Source organism: Triticum aestivum, chromosome 3A (genome assembly GCF_018294505.1).
Source record: "Triticum aestivum cultivar Chinese Spring chromosome 3A, IWGSC CS RefSeq v2.1, whole genome shotgun sequence".
Classification (NCBI taxonomy): domain Eukaryota; kingdom Viridiplantae; phylum Streptophyta; class Magnoliopsida; order Poales; family Poaceae; genus Triticum; species Triticum aestivum.
Window position 1 is genome coordinate 572874460 of NC_057800.1, and position 10046 is coordinate 572884505.

Below are 10046 nucleotides of genomic sequence, written 5' to 3' on the forward strand. Positions count from 1 at the left end.
TGTTCTTTATACTGCCATGGTATGATGAACAGATCGAAAGTTATGTCAGAGAAAAAAAAAAGAGAAAACCTCCTAGAAAGACCAGTTGCCAACCTGGAAGAGACAGGCGCAATGATCAAACCTCTGAACGGCCGCGCCGTCCTCCACTCATCACGCGCAAATGTTATATGAAGGCATTTCAAATCAGTTTCCTCTATTTAAGTGAAGCAAGATAAGAGATTCCTCGTCTAAACAAGACTAGAAAAATGATAATGTCAACTCTACACCAGGATAACAAGCACCGGACCAATCGGCCGTGGGCTCCTGGTGGAGCGGTCAACACATTTGGCGGTCCTCGAAAAACAGAAAAACACGTTTGGGCCTTTTTTGGTTTAGAGGAATCTTGTAGAAATTTCATAGGATAGGATTTCTATAGAAAAAATTTCTTTAGAGCTCTCTGGTTTGTAGGAATGAAATCCTATTTCTACTAGTAGGCTGCCCATGCGTTGCCACGGGCTTTGTACAATTTGTACTCGTTTCATATCGAATTTAATATGGACAGAAAAGATAGCCAATAACACAAAAAAATGATTTAAAATCCCCTTCACTTACAATGTATTTCGATAAAAAATCGACCGTATAATAGAAAGACCTATCATATCTGATTCACAAAATAAAGAAGGGGCTACAAAAACATTGAACTCTTTATTGTGCTCTGCATTACAAATGATAATAACACTTGAATGCCTTTATTATTTATGCTTAAGATACCATCTCACAAAAGCAAGTGTATTGTTATTATCCATTAATTGAAGACAAACACATGGAGTATTTTGTTCCCTTTAAACAAATGTTCGAACAAGTTACAACCAGAAACTCAATTCCATAAAAAAAGAACTTGATTGCAATATGCAAAAGCCTATATTCTAGAACATGCAATTCACCATTTACGTACTACTGCAACAAAACACATCTTCTAGAACATGTTACCTATCTTGGAAGAGGTAAATACATCAATCTTTGATAACATTTATTGTTAAAAAATTGTGTATACATTTGTTCTGATTTTTATAATATTGTGATAAATCCATTGATGACTTTCTTCTAGTTTGTTTGAGCGGTGTAACGCCTGATTTGGTGTGTCGGTTCAAAAGTAACTCACATAAGACTCAAAAGGAAATGTGTGTTGTAGTGTGAACTCTGACATAAACCGACCGAAAGGAAAGCCTAATTCGGTATACACTCAGACTTTAAGCTCAAATATAAGTGTGAATCACAGGCAGCATCAATTGTGAACAACAAGGCTAAAATTTGCACAGAGAATATGTTGTCGCAAGTTTAAAACATATGTTTTTTCCCGTTTTAGCACAAAACTTGGAAAATACACAGTCGGATTGAGGAGAACACAAGTCTATAAGATTAGTCCTATCAATTGTTCATTATTCTATTAGCAACTAAAATAGAGAGATAGATAGATATATAGAGAAACAATACCTAATCAGATCCCCCAAATATCATGAGGCAATATAAAATGTCTGGAAAAATATAGTTCTCTGAAATATTGCAAGGGAGCCCCAAGACATTGACATTCTAAATTGCTTAGAGCTTAAATGCTTAATACAATCATGCTTCTCCATTTTGAGCCAATCCACCTAACGTGGACTACTTCATTAATACATGCAATCATTCCAGATAGCCTGCAAAACAAGAGGTAAAAGTCAGTAAATATTGTACAAATAAATTTTTTTAGTTGAATTGAAAGGCTCAAAATAAAAATCAACAAATATATGCAGGGTTATTTCATACTGCTAGTTTATTGAGCACCATTAACCTCCTTGTCGGCATATAATGTATAATCCGAAATCATATTACCAATTTTGAGGCAATTTTATACTACTTGCGAATATAAATAATATGATTAACTAACAAATATTGGATTGTAACAGATGTGAAAAAAATACTTCTATACTTCAAGGAATCATATGGTGTGAGTACCGTCTGAAAGCTTTTAGGATAAATAAGGATAGAGGGCTGTTTTGTTCAAGGAAACAGAATGACTCTCCTTACACCAAGTCTAAGTTCATCATCATTCATCATTGTTACATGTATAAAACGGGGAAATACACAATGAATAAGAGGAATAAGGATAGAGAGCTGTTAACTTCATCGCACTGTTCATTTGCTTATACTGAAGAAATCTATTTATATTGACAAATGAATTCCCTCCATTTGTCAAAAAGATGCCTATTTGGTTGATCTGGAAGGCAAAGGAGAATTTGAAAACATGTATATGGTACCTTGCTAGAAGGAAAAAGATAACTGATATACTTGTCTCAAAATCAGAATGGGTGATAGAATTACATAGAGCGGTTTGCCCACTTCAAAGATTCTCAGTGTTGTAAGGAACTGTGTCAACGAATTCCCACAGAAAATATAGCGTCTGATTCCAGGAAATGGTTTAATTCCCACAGAAAATATAGCGTCTGATTCCAGGAAATGATTTATTTCTGTTACTCACAAACAACATGTACAACATTGAGAAGCTCCTCGTGAATCAAGCTTACAACACTGAGCATTAGAAAATCATACTCTCTTCTTGCTAGCCGGTGGTGAGAAAACATGTGCTGCAATTAGTATTGAAATGTTCTCCTTGATAGGTTCATGAAAAATGCCGGCAATGAGAATCTCATCCAGTATATAGGCCTGAAAATTTCACCATTGGTACTCATGAGAATTAGTCAGTACTAAAAAGAATGGTGTAGCTCTCGCAAGAAATTTTATATAATTCCACTGCTGGTTACTGCTGGTTCTTCGGTGTCCACGGGCCTTTGTTTTCTGATTACACATATATAAATATAATGCATATAGTTCAGCCGGTAGTAAGTCTGTAGTTCCCCGTCAAAATAATATATACTGCATGTGAAACTTACATGTATAGAAAAGATAACCCGCAACAATTGGAAAATAATTGAAATCCGCTTCACTTGCAATGTAATTTGACGATGTACATACAAAACGGGCAATGATCCAAATAATTATCTGTTACAAACTAAATTCTACTTGCTACGCTTGAGATATTCCCGTACAACACCGGGAATGTTGTCTTTAGCTTCGTTCGCACGCTACTTCAACAAGTACAATAAAATTTTCATTTTCAGCTCATAACCAACCAGCACAAGCAATGTATATAGTTAGCATGAAGATTTCACGTGAAATATTTAAGAATGTGCAACAAAGAATACTCAGCGTGCATTGTATGTAGAATATGGTTATATATTCTGACCATATATATACAATGCAGTGTCTCACTTTATCCGGATGCCCCTCGATGACTCTCCCATGATGCGGGTTCCTCGACTCCTTTCTCTGCTGGCTCCCACAACAACTTGTTGGGTTGCCTCCACCATGTGTGAATAGAGCATGAACTTTGTAATCTCCCAACATTTTAACACCCGGCTAAAAAATTGAATGAAGTAAAAAATAATACTTGTCAATAATATATCCTTAATAGATGGATTTAACTATACAAATTGGCGAGTAAACAACCGTTTTACAAAAACAAAGTAGCTCATTAATCTTTATGCCTCCACATAAAAAACATTTTACAGTCCATTTTCTAGACACCTTCACAGATGTAAACCTCTAGAAGTTTTCAGTTATTACTCAATATCAACAAATTGTAGAGATAATTTTTTGTATCAAATTAAAACAAAACATCACATATGATCCTTGCTATCAACTCCTTAGTTGAACTTCTTCTATTTTATTATTCTAAACACATTGACTTATGGTGACTTGCATTGTACAAATTTACTACAACACATGGACAAATATTGTACTACCAAACATCTCCTAATTATCATAGGTTTATGTATGCACTTGAAAGACATGGTGTTACTACTTTTTAGTTCTTTAAACAATTCTTCGAAGGACAACTCCATCCTCCATCATGTAATTCTTTAACCAGAACCAAAAGATTAGAATTTAGAAACTAATCATTTGTTGTGAGAGAACAATGTTTGTATGCATAAAATATTATGTACGCCAATGACATTACCACATGGATTTAGGTAAACTGCAGTGAAATTAAATCGTAAGATATATATGAAAATAAAACGGGCATCACATCATATGCATGCCTCTGCCACATAGTGCATACCTTTCTCATGACTTTGGCTTGTAAGATGGTAGCAACAACTTCACTTGTTGTCTTCAAGCGTCGAGAAACATCAAATAGTTGCTGTGATTTTCTCTGTTTCCTAAAGAAATGCTTGCTGAAAAAATTGCCAAAAGTTTACAAATAAAATATAACATAAGAGCATGTTCTTAACGACAAATGATATTACCAGAAAATGAAATCTAGCTGACAACAAGAACTGTATTCTGACTAATATAGTTTCGAACCCTGGTTTTTAACTAAGGTAAGTGAGATGTTTTAACAAAAAAATTACAGTTTACTCGGCTCTTGGTGCTAGTTCTTCTTGAGAAAACTTCAAAGTTTCATGTATTTTTCCCACACGAATCAACTCTATCAGATTTTGTGCTTCCAGATGGAAGTATTATAGAGAATTTTCAAAATTTGAGTCAAGATAAGAAGTCAATACCAAATGAAGGCTTCAACTTGTACATATGGTTGTGTCCAAACGCCCAAACCTCTGTGAAAAATGCACAATAAAAACCTACACCCACTTTACAGTAGTTATACAATACTTCACTCAACAGTATACAAACAATATCTTATTCAAACCATGATGTACAAACCGTATCACCTCCAGGCTCCCGCTAAAAGGAGCAAATACAATTTTTTGAGTTAAGCAAAGATATAATTTCTCATACGCATATATACCTTAATTTCATGTAGAAAAACAACTTCTAACAAAAAAAGCATTATCAAAAGATAAGCCACATTTCTCATACGCATATATAACTTAGTTTCATGTAGAAATACTACTTCTGACCAAAAAAAGCATTGTCCACTATGCTATGGGGTATTTTTCAGATGAGAAACCGGCCGGTAAACATAATGGAGAACCCGGAAGGTCCATTAGCACATATATGACTAATGACAAGAAAGTTAGCCACAATTGTCATATCATTGCTCCTGCTCCAAACTTTTCTGACAGCCCAACAACGAGGTACAAACTGAAATTAGGATCGTGGGGTTAAGATCGTTGATCTTCTCGATAGCCTTCCGAGCATTTCCCTGACTTGCCCACTTGCTTCACCTCCATCCGGTTGGTGATGGTCCACCAGGTAAATGTGAACTGCACACAAAGCTGCATGAATCACACTTCAGTGAGAGTCCAGTGGCTAAATCTCATGTACTATTCCAGGAGTATTGCAGGAGTAAGACCGGCCAGATTTAAACATTTTATTTTAAATAGCTTGCTATAGCATTTAGAAGATGTCCGCCGCTAAGAGCCTTAGTGCGTTATTAAAACTTTGGGCGTGTGTCTATTACAAAATATTCTTGGAAATGTACAGTCACAGTTAATGAGAGGTTGTAAACTATGGAAGTACATTAGGTACCAAACAGTCTATCGACAAGTGACTCCACTAATAGTCCAATAAGACATTTGCACCCAAGAGCATCCAAATGGCAAAGTAGTCCTTGAATTGACTAATAGTAAGATTGTTATTTTAAATAGTAGTAGTATTATAGAAATTAAGATAGACGAGCAAATCTGCATGGATGATATGAAAATTTTCTATCTTAAAAAAACAATTCAACGGGCACTACGATATTGCAAAGTTACTCTTATCTAGCTGTACAAATGAGTAAATCAAGATATTAATTACCTCATTCATGTTGTCATTGCATAGTTCATCCGGCAACTATTAGTCGAGATCAGCATCCAGAACATCACCCTTCTTGATCTCTTGTAGATCTACGCCACAAAAACATTATATCAAACTGCAGAAACATATAGCTAATGAAACGTACAGCGGACATCGACCGTCCGGCAATGCTTATACCGACGAACGACACGCAACGGCAGTGCGCCACCGAGATCCCTTCCAAAAGGGTCTCCAGCGAGATTCCCTTGTTCACCCGCCACGATATAGGCACGAGGTGAAAAGGCGGCGGCGGCATGCGTACAAGCTGCGTGATAAACTGCTCCTAATCCATGCGTGCGTTATGGCTATGCATCTTCCAGCTAGGAAGCTGCTGCTAGCTGGGCAGGCCCCTTTCTCTTAGTAAGGATGTGTAGGGAGAAGCAAAACAGGACGATGGCTTAGCAGTCGCTGTGTGTTCCTGGAGGGGGCCCCTGGAGCAGATGGCAGATGGCCGGCAGTGGCACCCTAGCGGCCACCATGAAACACGCGACGAGGACGAAAACCCCACTAAAACCAGGATCAAGCGCAAAATAAATGGACACCCAAATTAGGATTGAGAGGACCTGGACGTGGGCGAGGCAGGCCATCATCGGAGGGGCACGCAGCCCATGGCGGCGAGCTCCATGACGCGGCCATGGCGGCACCTGCAGAGAGGAACGACGCGCAGCTCAGAGGAGAGAGATAGGTAGCGGAAAAGAGGAGTAGGGGGAGACGGAGGCATGGCGGCGGGGTCCTCTCTGGTGCGCAGGCGAAGTGGACCTGTGGCGCGGCGGCGGGGGAAGGGGTCGTTGGCACGCAGGGCAGCGGCCGCGGCTGGATCTGGGCGCGACGGCCACGGCTGGAGCTGGGGCGGCGGCCGCGGCGGGAGGTGGCGGGGGCGGCCGCGGCGGGCGGTGGCGCACCGCGAGACGGGTTAGCGTTTGAGGGAGGAAGATGGGAGAGGGGATCGGCGGCGGCTGCGAGGGCGAGGGCAACGGCGAGGGGATCTGGTGTGGCGTCGCTCGAGGGCACCTGGAGGCTTCGCTCGCTCGCTCGCTAGTTCGCACGTTGCCAGTCCAAGACGGATTTTTTTTCGCTGGTTTTCTTTCAACGGTTTATTTTCGTCCGTTTTTTTGGCGTGGAGGGGAGTACCTAGAGGCATCTCTCCCTCGTAACATTGGTTGGTTCGATTTTTTTGGCGTGGAGGGAACTACGTGGGAGGTGAGAGGAAGTAGCAAAAAAAGTACCAAAAAAGACCGGGTGAGGTAGGACGAAAATAAAACCCGAAACGCGACCTACCAACTGAGACATTAGGAGTAGAGATGGAGGAATTTTTTCTATCCTCCACATTTCATAGGAAAATAAACATTAGCCTAGACTCAATGAAAAAAATCCTATGATGTGAATCAAAATGCATCTCTTTTTCTATTCCTATTCATAGAATTTGAGGTACATGTCATCTCATTTTCTATGACTTTCCTATTCCTACGATTTTTCTATCCTATGAACTAAAGGAAACCTTGGTGGTCAGCTCAGGTCTCAGGACCATGCATAAATACACCATTGTTGTAACAGTAGCTGGCCCCGTACAGACGAGTTGTAGGCGAGAGATTGGAAGATGGGACGCTTCTTGGTTGTCTGCTCATTCCTCGTGGTTCTGCTCAGCATGGCGAGCCTGACGGACGTCACGGAAGGGAGGGGCGGGATACGCTTCCGCATCCGCGGCGTGGGGGTCAGCGGCGGCAACCCCCGTAGCCTCAGCGGCGGCGTGCGCCGGCCCGTCGCTGCTGGCCGCCGCGGCCATGCTCCTGTAGCCGTGCTACGTGAGTGCATCGGCTATAGCGAATGAGGGAAATGCATACGGCTGGCAGGGAGATCTGTGCACGGACGTACGTAGGTGCTTGGGATGCGTCGGACTTCATGTCCGGCATGTCATGTCGTTGTAATTGGCAGGAACAACCCGTGTGTGTTTAGCGCGAGATTCGTGCGTGTGATCAAAGGGCACGCTCATGTGAGCCGTGCGCATATGTGGTACGTGGTCCTCTTTGTTGCCTGTGTTCATCATTTATTCTGATCTTGCCCGTCTGCGACACTGGTGTGGTGAACGATGCATGTTGCTTTTAATTTAGCACCCCAACTAGCATCACCAATATGTTTGGTACTCCCTCCGTCTCATAATATAAAAGCGTTTTTCACACTACACTAGTGTAAAAAACCGCTCTTATATTATGGGACAGAGGGAGTAAATGATTGTGAGTTTTGTCCATGTCGTATGAGGCACAAATATGTGTCGGTGTTTGCGCTTTAGTATGGGCATTATGAAATTGTCACGATGATCTTGTTTTTTTTAAATCTATCTTTCCATTAAAAAATGCAAACCATCTACAAAGTGTTTAATATGTACCTGGTCTACCCTACTTTTTTTGAGGGAAATGTTATCATGGCGGTTTATATTTCATGTGAAGATAGGGCTACATCATTTGTGATTACATCGAGCAGAAGATGGTTGCATGTTGTTTCTTCAACTGAACTAGATGAATATCCAATGGTAGAATGTGTGATTGAGTCATTTTATTTTTAGTGCAAGTTGATGCCCGGTTGTTTTCAGCTTTGTGTTTTTATTGCGAAAGTGCCTTTCTACACCTAGGAGCACCTGGTGTGAATAGTAAAATCAAAAACATATTCAAAAAATTCTTAAATTATTTTGTGACATACTTTCACAAATGTTTATTTGTGCATGCAAAATTTCATCGCGAAATCACATTGGTGGAAGGTGTGCCAAAAAAACAAAACCGAAACTCTAAAATGCTTTTGTAAGTAACATTTCAGAGCATAGATTTTTTTTCCACCAATGTGATTTTGGGATGAAATTTTACATGCACAACTAATATTTGTGAAAGTATGCCACAAAAAAATTCAGAATTTTTTGAATTATTTTTGCATTTATTTGATTTTATTGTTCACACCAGGAACATTTGCTCCTGGGCGTAGAAACTCCATGTCCTTTCTATTGACACTTTTTCTATGAGGTTGCTTTAAACCTCTTTTTTCGGGAAAATCCTAGACAACCCCACCCCTACCCCAAATCGACTGCTCACCTCGCCCGTCGCCAATGGCGGGCACGAAGACGGCTAGCCCCTAGTTCACTCTTTTGGTTATGTTGGTTGTGTGCACTGAGCGGAACTTGTTCTGCTGCATCATCTGTTGGGGAACGTAGCATAAATTCAAAATTTTCCTACGTGTCACCAAGATCTATCTATGGAGTCATCTAGCAACGAGGGAGGAGTGGATCTACATACCCTTGTAGATCGCGCGCGGAAGCGTTCAAGAGAACGGGGTTGATGGAGTCGTACTCGTCGTGATCCAAATCACCGATGATCCTAGCGCCGAACGGACGGCACCTCCGCGTTCAACACACGTACGAAGCAGCGACTTCTCCTCCTTCTTGATCCAGCAAGGGGGGAGGAGAGGTTGATGGAGATCCAGCAGCACGACGGCGTGGTGGTGGAAGTAGCGGGATTCCAACAGGGCTTCGCCAAGCGCTGCGGGAGGAGGAAGATGTGTCATGGGAGGGAGAGGGAGGCGCCAGGGCTTAGGTGTTTCTGCCCTCCCTTCCCCCCACTATATATAGGGCCAAGGGAGAGGGGGGGGCGCAGCCTTGGCCCTTCCTCCAAGGAAGGGTGCGGCCAGGGAGGAGTCCATCCTCCCCAAGGCACCTAGGAGGTGCCTTCCCTCTTTAGGACTCTTCCTTTCCCTTATCTCTTGGCGCATGGGCCTCTTGGGGCTGGTGCCCTTGGCCCATATAGGCCAAGGCGCACACCCCTATAGCCCATGTGCCCCCCGGGGCAGGTGGACCCCCTTGGTGGACCCCCGGACACCTTTCGGCACTCCCGGTACAATACCAATAATGCGCGAAACTTTTCCGGCGACCAAAACAAGACTTCCCATATATAAATCTTTACCTCCGGACCATTCCGGAACTCCTCGTGACGTCCGGGATCTCATCCGGGACTCCGAACAACTTTCGGGTTACCGCATACGAATATCTCTATAACCCTAGCGTCACCGAACCTTAAGTGTGTAGACCCTACGGGTTCGGGAGACATGCAGACATGACCGAGATGACTCTCCGGTCAATAACCATCAGCTGGATCTGGATACCCATGTTGGCTCCCACATGTTCCACGATGATCTCATCGGATGAACCACGATGTCAAGGACTTAATCAAACCCGTATACAATTCCCTTTG

General features: G+C 41.8%; 1 long non-coding RNA gene across 8 annotated transcripts; it reads right to left on the reverse strand.

Moving 5' to 3' along the window:
* Positions 1-1297: 1297 nt before the first annotated feature.
* Positions 1298-6866, reverse strand: LOC123062295 (uncharacterized). Of its 8 annotated transcripts, none has more exons than XR_006429615.1 (8): positions 6577-6866; positions 5779-6461; positions 4584-5255; positions 4139-4253; positions 3263-3435; positions 2569-2682; positions 2277-2486; positions 1298-1676 (listed from the first exon to the last, which is right to left on the reverse strand). It is a non-coding gene; the product is annotated as an uncharacterized lncRNA (long non-coding RNA). The 8 variants fall into 8 exon arrangements; XR_006429611.1 differs by having other exon boundaries at positions 1300-1676; positions 3289-3435; XR_006429614.1 differs by having other exon boundaries at positions 1301-1676; positions 2341-2486; positions 3289-3435.
* Between the last annotated feature and the right edge of the window lie 3180 nt (positions 6867-10046).